Here is a 14,613-nt window from a genome sequence, read left to right on the forward strand (position 1 = left end):
ACCGTCGCCACACGCCGGACCGAAGCTCCAGACAACATGCTCTCGCAGTCAACAACTACAACGCCCGTACCCGCCACACCGCCAGAGCTGAGGAGGTCCAAAAGAACAATCCGGCCTCCAGACAGACTGAACGTATGATGACCCCACTTCACCCCCGCTGGACTTCATTTTTAACAGGGGGTGAATGTGAATGTATTCACCATAATATAAGTTGTCTATATAGTACTGTGGCCTATGGCCAGGGAATGGTAATATGACCTCTTTCCATGTATTGTACTGGAACCCTGGTGGGCTCCGCCTCTGGCTCGCCCCCCCCCCCCCCCCCCCCCGGGGTGGTATATAGACCTGCCGCCTATCGGCGGCGCTCATTGTTACAGCAGTCACAGGCAGGCAGGTTCTTGGATAATAAAGCCTATGTTCACTCGTTCTCAATGTCTTGTAGTGAATTGATGGTACAATCAGGATTGATTGACAAATGTGAAATAAAATATTCTTTTTTTTATTTTTCCAATTAAGGGGCAATTTAGCGTGGCCAATCAACCTACCCTGCACATCTTTTGGTTGTGGGGGTGAGACACCCGCAGACACGGGGAGAATGTGCAAACACCACACGGACAGTGACCCGGGCCAGGATCGAACCCGATCCTCGGCACCGTGAGGCAGCAGTGCTAACCACTGCGCCACCCAAGTGTGAAATAAAAATAGTGGGGGGAGTGAGTGTATTAGATTTATTTTTATACTATAAGTATTTTTGTAAATCTATCAACAGACTCAGTGAGAAAAGTGGACAATGCTGCTGCAAACTGATTCTACAAATAGCTTCAATTTAAAAAGTGATTTCTGAATTCAATACAAGAACCCTCGAGGACCCTTGTAGCTTTTATTTGTGAAAATTATAAACACCACATGCGATTTCACACGATAGAAGCGCAGGAATCCAGCATGTCGAGTCAGTTCTGTGGAACTGTCCTAAATCAAACATTTGCTCTCATCTTGGTTCAGCCTGCCTTTCGTTAAAAATGATTAGGGTTGTCATTTGGGGATAGATATTGGACACGGAGCCATTGATTTTGGAGTTTATTTTCTGAGTGAAAATTGCATTCTGAGGTCGACCGATTGTAGCTGCCACTTTGCAGAGGCCTCCGACCAACTACACAGACGTCCAACTCACGCAGCCTCTTGTAAATGTGCTCAACACTCCTTTGGGCTTCTTGTAGGGATGCCAACCCTTCAGGATTGCCCTGGAGCCCCCAGGAATTAAAGATTTATCCGCACAGCACTGATGGGTGCCATCCAGGGGGAAATTCATAGGGGCAACAAAAAAATCTTTTTTTTCACATTTTGTTTCATTAATTATTCAATTTAATTAAATGTGGGGAGTCAGTGGCATTGTGGTATTGTCACTTGGTGGCACAGTAGCACAGTGGTTAGCACTGTTGCTTCACAGTGCCAGGGTGACAGTTCGATTCCCGCTTGGGTCACTATCTGTGCGGAATCTGTGCGTTCTCCCTGTGTCTGTGTGGGATGCTCCGGGTTCCTTCCACAAGTCCCGAAAGACGTGCTTGTTCAGTGAATTGGACGTTCTGAATTCTCGCCCAGTGCATCTGAACAGGCACCGGAGTGTGACAACTAGGGGATTGTCACTGTAACTTCATTGCAGTGTTAATATAAGCATACTTGTGATAATAATAGAGATTATTAGTTTTGATCCAGAGACCCAGGAAAATGCTCTGGGGACCCACCCGGGTCGAATCCCACCAAGGCAGACGGTGAAAAAAAACATCGGGTTCATCAATGTCCTTTAGGGAAGGAAATCTGTTGTCCTTACGTGGTCTGGCCTACATGTGACTCCAGACCCACAGCAATGTCGTTGGCTCTTAAATGCCCTCAGGGCTGGGTAATAAATACTGACCCAGCGACGCCCTCATCCCATGAAAGAATAAAGAAAAAAATTATTATTATTTTTTAAAATGAACAAAGGATAAAAAGGCTGTTCACTGAAGGGTAAGAATCATCCAGGAGGTGGTGAACAGTCTATTCACTTTCTGATTGGTACGGACAGACAGCGCGCCATGAAAATGGACACGATGGGCAAACGATAACAGGATTGCAGGGGTAGGGTGGTTGGAGATAGCAGATCATGTGGTGAAACCTCCAGGAATGTTTCCAATCAGAGTTGGCAAAGCCTTTTATAAAGAGAGGAACAAAACGTTCCCTTGTTTTTCAGCAATTGCAACCGGAACCACAGATTTCTTAGGGCGATATTCTCTGGTTCCCCCAGCTGTGTGTTTCTCTGTGGTGCGACCTACGCTGGTGGAGGGATGCAGAAGTCAGAAATAAAGACAGAAAATGACAGGTCAGGCAAAGTTTTAAAAATGTATTTATTCTTTCATGGGATATGGACGATTTGTTGCCTATTCCTAGCTGCCCTTGAATTACCTTTTAGCCCATTTCAGAAGACACATTGCTGGGGGTCTGGATTCACATATAGGCCAGACCAGTTAAGGACGGTAGATTTCCTTCCTTAAATGGCATGAATGAATCAGATGGATTTTTACAACAATTGATGATAGTCATCATTTGCTGAGACCAGCTTTTGATTTCAGCCACGGCAGTGCAGTGGTTAGCACTGCTGCCTCACAGGGGCAGGGGCCCGGGTTCAATTCTGACCTTGGGTGACGGACTGTGTGGAGTTTGCACGTTCTCCCTGTTTCTACGTAGGTTTCTTCTGGGTGCTCCGGTTTCCTCCCATAGTCCAAAGGTATGCGGGTTAGGTGGATTGGCCATCCTAAATCTCCCCTTAGTGCCCAGACATGTGTAGGTTAGGTGGGGTTACGGGGATGGGGCAGGGGAGTGGGCCTAGGTAGAGTGCTTTTTTGAAGGGTCAGTGCAGACTCGATGGGCCAAATGGCCTCCTCCTGCACTGTAGGGATTCTATGATTCCCTCATCCATCAATTGAATCATCTGCTGTGATGGGATTTGAACCTGTGTCCCCCAGAGCATTAACCTGGGCCTTTGGATTACTTAGCCAGTGACATGGCCACTGCACTGTTGTCATGCCATCTTTGAAGCGAAACAGGGTTAACATTTCTCTGCTTCTTTCCCTATAGACTCTGCCTGACCAGTTAAATATCGGAAAGAATCGGAATTTAATCCAAACCTGCGAAATGTCCCAAATGTGTTCACATCATGGGAATTGTTTTAAAAATCACCTTGCAATGTGGACGCAGCTGCCAATTTGCTTACAGCAAGGCCCTTACAACAAAAAATCCAAATGATATGAGTGACCAGGTGGTCTCTTTTTGATGTTAGTAATTTGAAGGATCAACATCATTGAAGTCAGATGCACTTCTTCAAAAAAGCACAAGTTATGACATCGGCCTGAACAGACTGACAGAGGCAGCAGTTTAAAGTTTCATCAGAAAGTTAGTTGCTCATTACAGATAAATGGTAATATTTCAATGTGACGCACCAAGGATACAAGCCCAAGTAGTTTTGCTGAAGGCAGATTAATTAGTCTTATCAATCCCTCGCTTTCATTATCATTAAGATTAAAGCCTATAGCTGAAATGTTCACAAAGGATCAAAATGCTCCAAGATATTAGCATAGAAATCCTCTTACCACTTCAGATTAACGGCGCGCCTGCCATTTATTTTGTTCTATTTATTTTAATTCACGTTTCAGTGATTGGAAATGTGTATAAAGATGGATTCATACCCCTCTAACCAGTGGGGTGGGGGAGGGGGGGAGGGGGGGCAGTGGGGTTCAAGGAGAGGTCATGAACCCTTGTCTATTTATTTAGAGGTTGCCTTACTCAGCTTTGGTTGACCATCTCACTCTCGGGATCCTCTATTCACCCATCTTAAGCCTTCAGCTTTGCTCTGGAAATTTGCAAAATGTCCAGATTAGAGGGCAGCACGGTGGCGCAGCCGTTAGCTTTGCTGCCTTACGGCGCTGAGGTCCCAGGTTCGATCCCGGCTCTGGGTCACTGTCCGTGTGGAGTTTGCACATTCTCCCCGTGTCTGCGTGGGTTTTGCCCCCATAACCCAAAGCTGTGCAGGGTAGGTGGATTGGTCACGCTAAATTGGGGAAAAAAAATAATTGGCCCATAGCCTTGTGTGCCTTGGGATTGCAAGTTTACATCTGAATACTTCCTAATCGTGCAATATATTTCCTCCGTCAGCCTTTCACTTGTTCCTGGACCACGTTTGGCGGCAGTTAACCGTGACTACCTGTTTACCACTAATGTAATTCCTGACCTTATTCTTGTCGGTGTTTTATACTTGGCCACTCACTCAGGTTTCAGAGTTCATTTGATTATAACATGGAGTTCCAATATGCTGCATACACACTGCATGCTACCGGTGGACTACACCACACACCGCGCTGTAAGTAACTATAAGAGGATGGATAGTTTCCTCTGTGAATCATCACTTTATAAAGTCATTCTCGTAATTTGGGCATTGCTGGCCTGTCCACCATTCATTCCCTCTACTGGGTTGTCCAGCTTGTCCCGGCATTCCTGAATTTCAGCCATTTATGTGGTGAAGGTAGAGAGTTCTAGAGTATTGACCAAGTGGCAATGAAGGAACTGCGATATGTTATCCACATCATAAAGTGTGACTCAGAGGGAATTTCATGAATGCAATGTTGGTTTCAGGACTGCCACTCGATTTTCAATTCTGTAACAAAACATGGGGGTGTGGTGGGGGCTGTGCATAAGCCACCCACCCCCACACACACACATTGGGCTGAATTTGGTGGGGGATCTTCCAGTCCCGCCAATGGCAATCCCTTGTGGTGGGCTCCCCAGCGGCAGAGTGGGTGAACCATGCAAAATGGCGCAAACATCGACGGGACCGAAAGCCTCTGCTGCCGGAAAACATGCCGCAGGGGAGGGCGGGGGTGCCTATTGTCTGCTGTAGATGTAGTGAAGATAGGAAGAAATTGAAGTTTAAGCTGACAAGGTTAGATGAAGAGAGGTAGGAGGAGGCTCACGTAGAGTAGAAACGCCAGCACAGACCATTTGGGCTGAATGTCCAATGTCTGCTGGGGGGTTTATGTAATTCGATATAATTAGGTAGGAAGTGGAGCGAGTTTGGAGCTTTTGCCGGCCATCCAAATCGAATCTCTTTTCAAGAGTTGCAAATGAAATAGCAAATTGGGAAAGCTGAGATTGAATAATCAGGTGGATTTGTCATTTGCCAGAGCAAGCTGCCATGAATCATCCACAAACTCTCGCATCCAGTTTAGTTCACAAAGATAAAAATAGTAAATGCTGGAAGCACTTAGCAGGTCAGAGAGCATCTGCGAAGGGAGAAACATAAATGTTTCAGTTTGATGACCTTCCATCACAGCTGGGAGAGGTGGGTGATGAACAGCTTTTAGGCAAAAGCAGAGTTGGGGAAAGGGAGGGAAACTATCATTCTCAACAGCTGCTATCCAACCTTTACCTCCAATGTTTATTGCTTTATGGCGGATTTATAGCACCCACAGTATATTGCTTCTGTTAAAGTAAGTGATTTGGAATGCATGTCTCTTGTGGCACAGTTTAACACCCTCTTTTTATCTTCGGAGGTTGGCCCTCAAGATAAGCCCGCACTAAAAGCACAAAGTCCCACTATTTTATTCTAACCAGTCTGTGTGTCTACAGAATACTGTTTGGTCATAACCAACCAGCACAGAATTCCCTCTGAACAGTAAGAGCACAGCGGACAGAATGATGCAATGCACTCCAGTGATACTGGCTGCACTCTTTAAGATTCATGCAGGCTCACGTTGCTGGTGTCTGAATCTAGCCTGCAGTGCACGCACGGTGAATTTAACACAATCCACGTACACTGCTGTCGTATTGTGTGTGTAATGGCCCTGACCTCTTGGTCTCAGCAGCAGAAAATGCTGGAACATTTGCCACCATCGAGGGTCACAATTGCAGCGCAATTTCCCGGGAAAGAACTGCCAGAGCTTGGAAGTTGCAGTTTGCAAGAAAACGCTCTGTTAGGAGCCAAATTGATGGTCCCATGGGTGCCTGTCGCTTTGTAAACTTGGGCTGTTTGCCCAGTACTTACCCAGTTATTTGCGCTTATTTATTTCAGGCAGTTCGGTGACACAGTGGTTAGCACTGCTGCTCCTCAGCGTATGGGACCTGGGTTCAATTCCGGCCTTGGTGACTGTGTGGAGTTTGCACGTTCTCCCCGTGTCTGCATGGGTTTCCTCCGGGTGTATCATAGAATCCCTACAGTGCAGAAGGAGGTCATTAGGCCCATTGAGTCTGCATCGATCCTTCGAAAGAGCACTCGACCCATGTCCTCTCACCCGTCCACCGCACCTTATCCCTGTAACCTCATAACCTAAGCTACATATCCCTGAACACTAAGGGGCAATTTATCATGGCAAATCCACCTAATCCGTCCATCTTTGACTGTGGGAGGAAACCAGAGGACCCGGAGGGAACCCACGCAGACAAGGGTAGAACGTACAAACTCCGCCAGACAGTAACCCAAGGCCGGAATTGAACCCCGGTCCCTGGCGCTGTGAGGCAGCAATGTTAACCACTGAGCCACCATGCTGCCTGATGGTCCGGTTCCCTCCCACAGTCCTAAGATGTGTGGGTTTGGTGAATTGGCCATAATAAATTGCCCCTTGTGCAAGTTAGGTGTGGTTATGAATATGCTGGGGAAGTGGGCCTAAGTCGGTGTTCTTTCAGAGGGTCGGTGTAGACTCGATGGGCCGAATGACTTTGTCCTGCATTGAAGGGAATCTAGCATGCAAATATACCCACAGCTCTGGCTCTGCTCAATCCCCCACCCATTGTTGGGGGCTGTGGGTGTGGGGGGATTGAGCAGAACTGGTGGGGGCTTCAGAGGTTGTATTGAGCAGAGGTGATGGGAAGGGTGTGTGGGTGGGCAGGGGAGGAGGTGGTTATGAGCACAGACAGGGTTGGGATGGGAGGTGGGCTTGAATAAATTCAAAGTTAAATAAAGGGACTCTTCTAAACACCTGTATGCACACTCATTTGCTGCACACACTGCCATTTGAAGCTTAACAATCCAGTTAATGCCCTCTCTTAAGTAGCAGGAATAGCCCCCTCACATCCCCCTCAACCCCTCACTCCCTTCAACCCAGCACTAATTATAAAAGTCTATATAAGCGATGTCAGAGGTACTGAGGGACTTTTTCTTGACTTCAAGCTGGCAGCAGGAATAGAGGCCCCACAGCACAGGATAAGTTGCTAGAAGAAGGAGGAAGGGGATAAGAGTGTTCAGCAGGCAGCCACATGGCTGTGCAGCAAATCAGCTGATCGACATCATGATCTACTTGCTGTTCATACCTCGGCTGGACATAACTGACTGGTTGGTTATCGCCCTCATAGTGTGACCCTTGAAGAAAAAGAGTGCATGTGCACCAGGTGCCATTTTGATCAGGTCTCCACATGTGCATACAGGTGTTTACAGGTGCAATCCTCCAACCTGGATATTAATGATGAACTAGGTGTGAAGCAGCTACCCTTTGGTCAGGATGTCCTCACTAAAATCTGCCACCTGCGACAGCCGCAACTGCCCCCTCAGAGCGGTGGAAGGGTGGCATTGTGAAGGTGGCTGTGGCAATGAACTTTCAAATGAGGTTTCAAAACAATCAGTTAAATGAAGGTAATGAACATTTACAACAAATAAAAATTTAAAGAAAACTTAAATCAAGTTAAAAGTACATTCCAAGGGGTGATGATGCCCTGCAGTCATGGTGCCCACTGGTCATGCAAGGCCTCGGGTGTACCATCGCACATAGTGGGTGCATTCTTCCAGTTCCAGGTGTTGGCGGGATTGACCGGTGCCATCCAAATCTATGTATTTTTGGCTGACTGGCAGCATTTGCCATGGTGAAGTTTCATGTCTTTCATCTCTAAAGACACCTGGACTCGCACTTCCGGGCTGGAGATGTTTATAACAATTCAGTTTGCCATTCCCTTTTCCGTAAGGGATGTCACTGAGGCGCTCTATTTGAAGAAAGCTGACTATATTCCATTGCCTCTTGCCAGAGACCAGCAGCTGATCGAGGATTGCAGGCTCCCGATGGTGCCGCCTTGCTGCATGCAAGTCACTTTGCGGGTGCCGCATGTCAACTCTGAAATGTATTGGAAGAAGTCTTACAACACCAGGTTAAAGTCCACCAGGTTTGTTTCGATATCACTAGCTTTCGGAGCACTGCTCCTTCCTCAGGTGAATGGAGAGGTAGGTCCCAGAAACATTTATATAGACAAAGTCAAAGATGCAAGACGATACTTTGAATGCGAGCATTAGCAGATAGTTAAGTCTTTACAGAGCCAGAGATAGGGGTAACCCCAGGGTAAAGAGGTGTGAATTGTCTCAAGCCAGGACAGTTGGTAGAATTTCACAAGCCCAGGCCAGATGGTGGGGGGTGAATGTAATGCAACATGAATCCAAGGTCCCGTCTTGCATCTTTGACTTTGTCTATATAAATGTTTCTGGAACCTACCTCTCCATTCTCCTGAGGAAGGAGCAGTGCTCCGAATGCTAGTGATTTGAAACAAACCCATTGGACTTTAATCTGGTGTTGTGAGACTTCTTACTGTGCTCACCTCAGTCCAACGCTGGCATCTCCACATCATGGCTGAGGTGTATTGCAATCGATAGGGATTCCACTCCCTCAGCATACAGCTGGTGTGTGACTATAGGCAGCGAATCATGCAGGCCAGGCCCCAGATACTGGCAGCAGTCACAATGCCTTCATTCTGAGGCGGCCAGCTGTGCCAGCAGCATTTTAGCCATAAAGACAAATCAAGTGGTGTTGACTGGGCGATGAGGGCATCCCACTGCCAACATGGCTCTTGAATCTGGGGCGCAATTCTCCAACCCCCCACCGGGTCGGAGAATCGCCGGGGGCTGGCGTGAGTCCCGCCCCCGCCGTGTCCCGAATTCTCCGCCACCAGAGATTCGGGGGGGGGCGGGAATCGCGCCGTGCCGGTCGGCCGGCCCACCCCCGGCGATTCTCCGGCCCGCAATGGGCCGAAGTCAAGCCGCTGTCAACCCTCTCCCGCCGGCGTGGATTAAACCACCTTTTGAACGGCGGGACAAGGCATCGCGGGCGGGCTCCGGGGTCCTGGGGGGGGGCGTGGGGTGATTTGGCCCCGGGGGGTGCCCCCACGGTGGCCTGGCCCGCGATTGAGGCCCACTGATCCGCGGGCTGGTCTGTGCCATGATGGCACTCTTCGCCATGGTCTTCACTATGGCGGAGGCGGAAGAGACCCCCTCCCCTGCGCATGTGCGGGGATGACGTCAGCAGCCACTGACTCTCCCGCGCATGCGTCGCCCGGCGAAGACCTTTCGGCGCCGGCTGGCGTGGCGCGAAATGCCTTTTCCGCCAGCCGACAGAGCGGAAACCACTCCAGCGAGGGCCTAGCCCCTCAAGGTGAGGGCCTGGCCCCTCAAGGTGAGGGCCTAGCCCCTCAAGGTGAGGGCCTAGCCCCTCAAGGTGAGGGCCTAGCCCCTCAAGGTGAGGGCCTGGCCCCTCAAGGTGAGGGCCTGGCCCCTAAAGGTGAGGGCCTAGCCCCTCAAGGTGAGGGCCTGGCCCCTCAAGGTGAGGGCCTGGCCCCTCAAGGTGAGGGCCTAGCCCCTCAAGGTGAGGGCCTGGCCCCTCAAGGTGCGGATTCCACACCTTTGGGGCGGCCCGATGCCGGAGTGGTTCCCGCCACTCCATTACGCCGGGACCCCCCGCCGGGTAGGGGAGAATCCCGCCCCTGGTGACTGATGCCTGCAAACATGTGCAGCATATAGGACGTCACTCTGACGCATGAAAAGTGATGGATAAGACCCGCGCTGTACTGGGGCAATGGACTGGATTTTATAGTTTTGGGCAGGTGAGGGGGGCAGAACGAAAAGTGTGTAGTCTGCTGGCTGCTGTCTCGCAGTTTCAGTACGGCAAATCAAGCGTTGGATGGCTAACTTAGCAGCTGCCCGGCACGATGGTGGGCAGGTAGCAGTGCGAAGGGGGACTCTTACCCAATCAGGCATCTAAACCAGAATGTCGGGCAGCAGAGGGGTTATGCCGTGAGCAAGCGGTTGGTCACAGCCACCAATTTCATGGCCCCGTGTCCTCGCAGTCTCTCTCTATTTCTTATGGAAGGCTCACAGCAATGAATAAACAAAGTAAAAAAACATATAAACGCTGCCACCTTCACCAGCTGAATCTGCTGCTACATTCTATCGTGGTTCTAGTGGTAGTTCTTTTCTTCTGGTCTTGTACCACCTCCTCACACCTGCCATATATCGCTCCCAAACCTCTTCCCATGCAACAAACAAAAAAATGTAGTGGCAGCAATAGATTTTATACAATTGTGTCGTTAACAAATGGCTCGATAACTTGTCAATTGGATATTTCCAAATGGCGGGTGAGGGGGAGAGGCGTACCGATTTCCACGGCTGCTTGCCCTAAATTTAGACATTGGCATGATGACATTGGATTGCCGAATCAACATCATCATGCTGTAATTTGCATAAGCACTGGGGTGAGGTGGGGGGAGGGGAAGTGGCTCTCCCGATTTGCAGCTGTAAAATCCAGCCACTGAGTCGACTCGCCTGGAGTATTCTGCAGGAAGTCTGCAGTGTTCAGCAGTCCTTGTCTGAGTCCTCTGCAAAGGAATCGGAGAGTGATTTCCCATTCGGGGGCGCTGGCACCCATGCTATCCTAGCCCATTATTTTGGGTGGAGTCCACACATCACTGGCGACTCATTGAATTTTAACTGTGATGTGCCGTTCCCGACAGCATAACTCAGGCATTGTCAAACTCGGGGGTGCAACCCGTGGGTGGGTCGTGGCCGGGTGTCGCGTGGGTCGCGGAGCCATCCGTCGCGACGCTCCTGATCGCGCAAATCCACGCGCAAAAGCCTCAGCATCCGGCTTTTAACTATGCCGGCTGCAAGCGGCCTTCAAAATGGCCACAAACATATTTTAAAAATGTGGCTGCACTGCGCATACGCAGCGATGATCGGGCACGCATGCACAGTGCGGCCGCATTTTTTTTAATACGGTCACAGCCTTTTTTTAACAAGTTCGGGGGGCCAAAGGGACCAAAGGATCATTGGGCCCAAAGGGACCCAAAACCATTTCCTCCATTTTTGTCGGCAACAAACAAGGTTAGAGAAAATGGTGGGTTGCGAAGGTTGGCCGGCGTGGGTCGCGATGATCAGCTGGCATGGTCCGCGAAGGTCAGCCGGCGTGGGTTGCGAAGGTTGGCCGGCGTGGGTCGCAATGGTCAGCTGGCGTGGGTTGCGAAGGTTGGCCGGCGTGGGTCGCGATGGTCAGCTGGCATGGGCCGCGAAGGTCAGCCAGCGTGGGTTGCGAAGGTTGGCCGGCGTGGGTCGCGATGGTCAGCTGGCATGGGCCACGAAGGTCAGCCGGCGTGGGTTGCGAAGGTTGGCCGGCATGGGCCACGAAGGTCAGCCGGCGTGGGTTGCGAAGGTTGGCCGGCGTGGGTCGCGATGGTCGGCCGGCGTGGGTCGCGAAGGTCGGCCGGGTTTATAGATCATAGAATTTACAGTGCAGAAGGAGGCCATTCGGCCCATCGAGTCTGCAGCGGCTCTTGGAAAGAGCACCCCACCCAAGGTCCACGCCTCCACCCTATCCCCATAACCCTGCAACCCACCCAACACTAAGGGCAAATTTGGACACTAAGGGCAATTTAGCACGGCCAATCCACCTAACCTGCACATCTTTGGACTGTGGGAGGAAACCGGAGCACCCAGAGGAAACACACACACACACACGGGGAGAATGTGCAGACTCCGCACAGACAGTGACCCAAGCCGGGAACCGAACCTAATCACTATGCTACCGTGCTGCCCACGATTGGGTTCTGAAGGTTGGCCGGTTGTTAAAAATGGATCCCCGTAAGAAAGTTTGAAAAACACTGGCATAACTGGCACAGTGTATCACTCCCACTCTCTGCTCTTTCCCATTAACCCTCGCCATTCTTTTTTATTTCATTTTTCCAATTAAGAGGCAATTTAGCATGGCCAATCCACCTACCCTGCACATCTTTTCCTCACGTTTCTAAACAGAAATTGAGGTGCCGGAGGCGATATGGGAAACACATGCGATTCCGTAGTGGGGCTGAAGCCCGCCATCAGCTGACAATGCTGCAGGTATTGGTGGGCTATGGAAGAAGGTCCTCGACAAAATGGGAGGTTCTGCATTACGGCCACAACTTTGCTGTCAAGCCCAGGGAGGGTAGTCCTGTGGGAAGGAGAAAGGGGGACAATTAGAGTCTGCGTGCTTGTGTGTCCTAGGCCCATACAGCGGTGCCTGGACTCCTGTTGTTTTGGATTCCCTTGCCACTGGACCAAGGCCTTGCACTGTCAAACCCATGTTGGTGCTAGCCTCCAGTGGCCATCCCCACATTAACATAATTCACACTCAGGTATCTTGCATTCCTTAAAACAAAATTTAGACCTGGAACATCAGGACCCTCATGGACAAACCCAACGGTGACAGACCGGAACGGCATACTGCTATCTTTGTCCGGGAGCTCAGACATTTTAACACTGGTGTTGCCACACTTAGCAAGACGCAATGGGCAGGGGAACGTCAACTCCAGGAACAAAGTGGTGCTACCTCTTCTTCTCGAAAGATAAAGCAGGAGAGGATCGCCGCCCCACAAGGTTGGCTTCGCCTAAAAAAAAAAACGAGTTGACCGTCTCAGAGATAAACAAATGTCTGGTGAACCTTCGGCTCAGCCTAGCCCAGAACAAGTGCTCAACAGTCCTCAGCACCTACACCCCAACACTGGAAGTTACAGATGAATCCCAAGAGGATTATGACTCCAACCTCGAAAAATCTTTGGCCCGAGTCCCAACAGTTGACATGCGGATCCTCCTTGGCAACCTCAACGCCAGAGTTGGAAAGAACATTGAACTCTGGGAAGTTGTAATCAACAGAGAGAGGGGGAGGGAAATCCAACAGTTACCTGTTTGTGACTAAATGCCTAGAACACGGTCTTGTCATAACCAACAGTGTGGGCGGTACGGTAGCAAGTGGTTAGCACAGTTGCTTCACAGCTCCAGGGTCCCAGGTTCGATTCCCGGCTTGGGTCACTGTCTGTGCGGAGTCTGCACCTTCTCCCCGTGTCTGCATGGGTTTCCTCCGGGTGCTCCGGTTTCCTCCCACAGTCAAAAGATGTGCGGGTTAGGTGGATTGGCCATGCTAAATCGCCCTTTAGTGTCCAAAAGGTTAGGTGGAGTTACTGCGTTACGGGGTTGGGATGGAGGCGTGGGCTTAAGTAGGTTGCTCTTTCTAAGGGCTGGTGCAGACTCGATAGGCCGAATGGCCTCCCTCTGCACTGTAAATTCTATGATTCTATGAATACTTTGTCCCGTCAGATAGACAAATACAAGGCCTCGTGACCAACACCCTCGCTCAAAGCACTGGCACCTGCTCGACTACATCGTCTGAGTGAGGGACACAAGGACGTGTGTATCACCCGCACCAAGACAAGAGCTGACAACTGCTGGACGGACTACCGTCTAATCCACTCTATGATCAACATCAATGTAACCCGGAAAACAGCAACGCCAACAGAAACAATGCTGCAGGAAGATTATCGCTGAGGCACCCAAAGACCCTGATCAGAGAGTCCTATTCAGCCAGCGCCTCACTGCCAACGTAATGATTCCCGGTGACCCAGAGACACAGTTTTCACAGTGCCTGGTCTGTCCTCAAAGCCTTCATAAGGCTGGTTTAACACAGGGCAAAATCGCTGGCTTCGAAAGCAGACCAAGGCAGGCCAGCAGCACGGTTCAATTCCCGTACCAGCCTCCCCGAACACGCGCCGGAATGTGGCGGCTAGGAGCTTTTCACAGTAACTTCATTTGAAGCCTAGTTGTGACAGTAAGCGATTTTCATCTCATTTCATTTTTCATAAATAGCCCTGCAAGGAGATGCTTGGCTGTTCCATAGAATCCTTACAGTGCAGAAGGAGGCCATTCGGCCCATTGAGCCTGCTCCGACCCAGCCTCACTCCCCCATCCTATCCACCTAACCTGCACATCCCTGGACATTGAGGAGCAATTATAGCATGGCAAATCCACCTGTTCTGCACACCTTTGGACTGTGGGAGTAACCAGAGCACCGGGAGGAAACCCAAGCAGCCATCAGGAGAACGTGCAGACTCCACACAGACAGTGACCTGGGTCCCTGGCGCTGTGAGGCAACAGTGCTAACTACTGTCCTACTGTGTTGCGTGACGTGGAGGAGAAACACTATTGACCTGAATACATAACCTCATTTCCCTTATCTGGAATAATAATAATAATCTTTATTGTCACAAGTAGGCTTACATTGCAATGAAGTTACTGTGAAAAGCCCCTAGCCGCCTGACTTTGACCCCTTCTGTAAGGCCAATGAACTTCTTCCAACACTGCATCCAGGTCTCAAGGGCTTGACTCCGAGCATTCACATCCACGAATAGCTGTTCCCAATGCCTACTGACCGTGTATTTGGAGGATTTTCTTCCCTGCTTTGCCATTCCTCCACTTCCTGCGTAACATCTAGGACACAGTCCAGACACTACCTAGCTCCCCTTTAAGAAGTTCCGGCTAAT

General features: G+C 50.1%; 1 protein-coding gene across 1 annotated transcript in view; it reads left to right on the forward strand.

The window, feature by feature from the left end:
• Positions 1–14,613, forward strand: part of LOC140386673 (ras-like protein family member 10B) — a 257,826-nt gene that overhangs the window by 147,556 nt on the left and 95,657 nt on the right. The window lies entirely within an intron of this gene.

This window comes from Scyliorhinus torazame, chromosome 12 (genome assembly GCF_047496885.1).
Source record: "Scyliorhinus torazame isolate Kashiwa2021f chromosome 12, sScyTor2.1, whole genome shotgun sequence".
NCBI classification, from domain to species: Eukaryota; Metazoa; Chordata; class Chondrichthyes; order Carcharhiniformes; family Scyliorhinidae; genus Scyliorhinus; species Scyliorhinus torazame.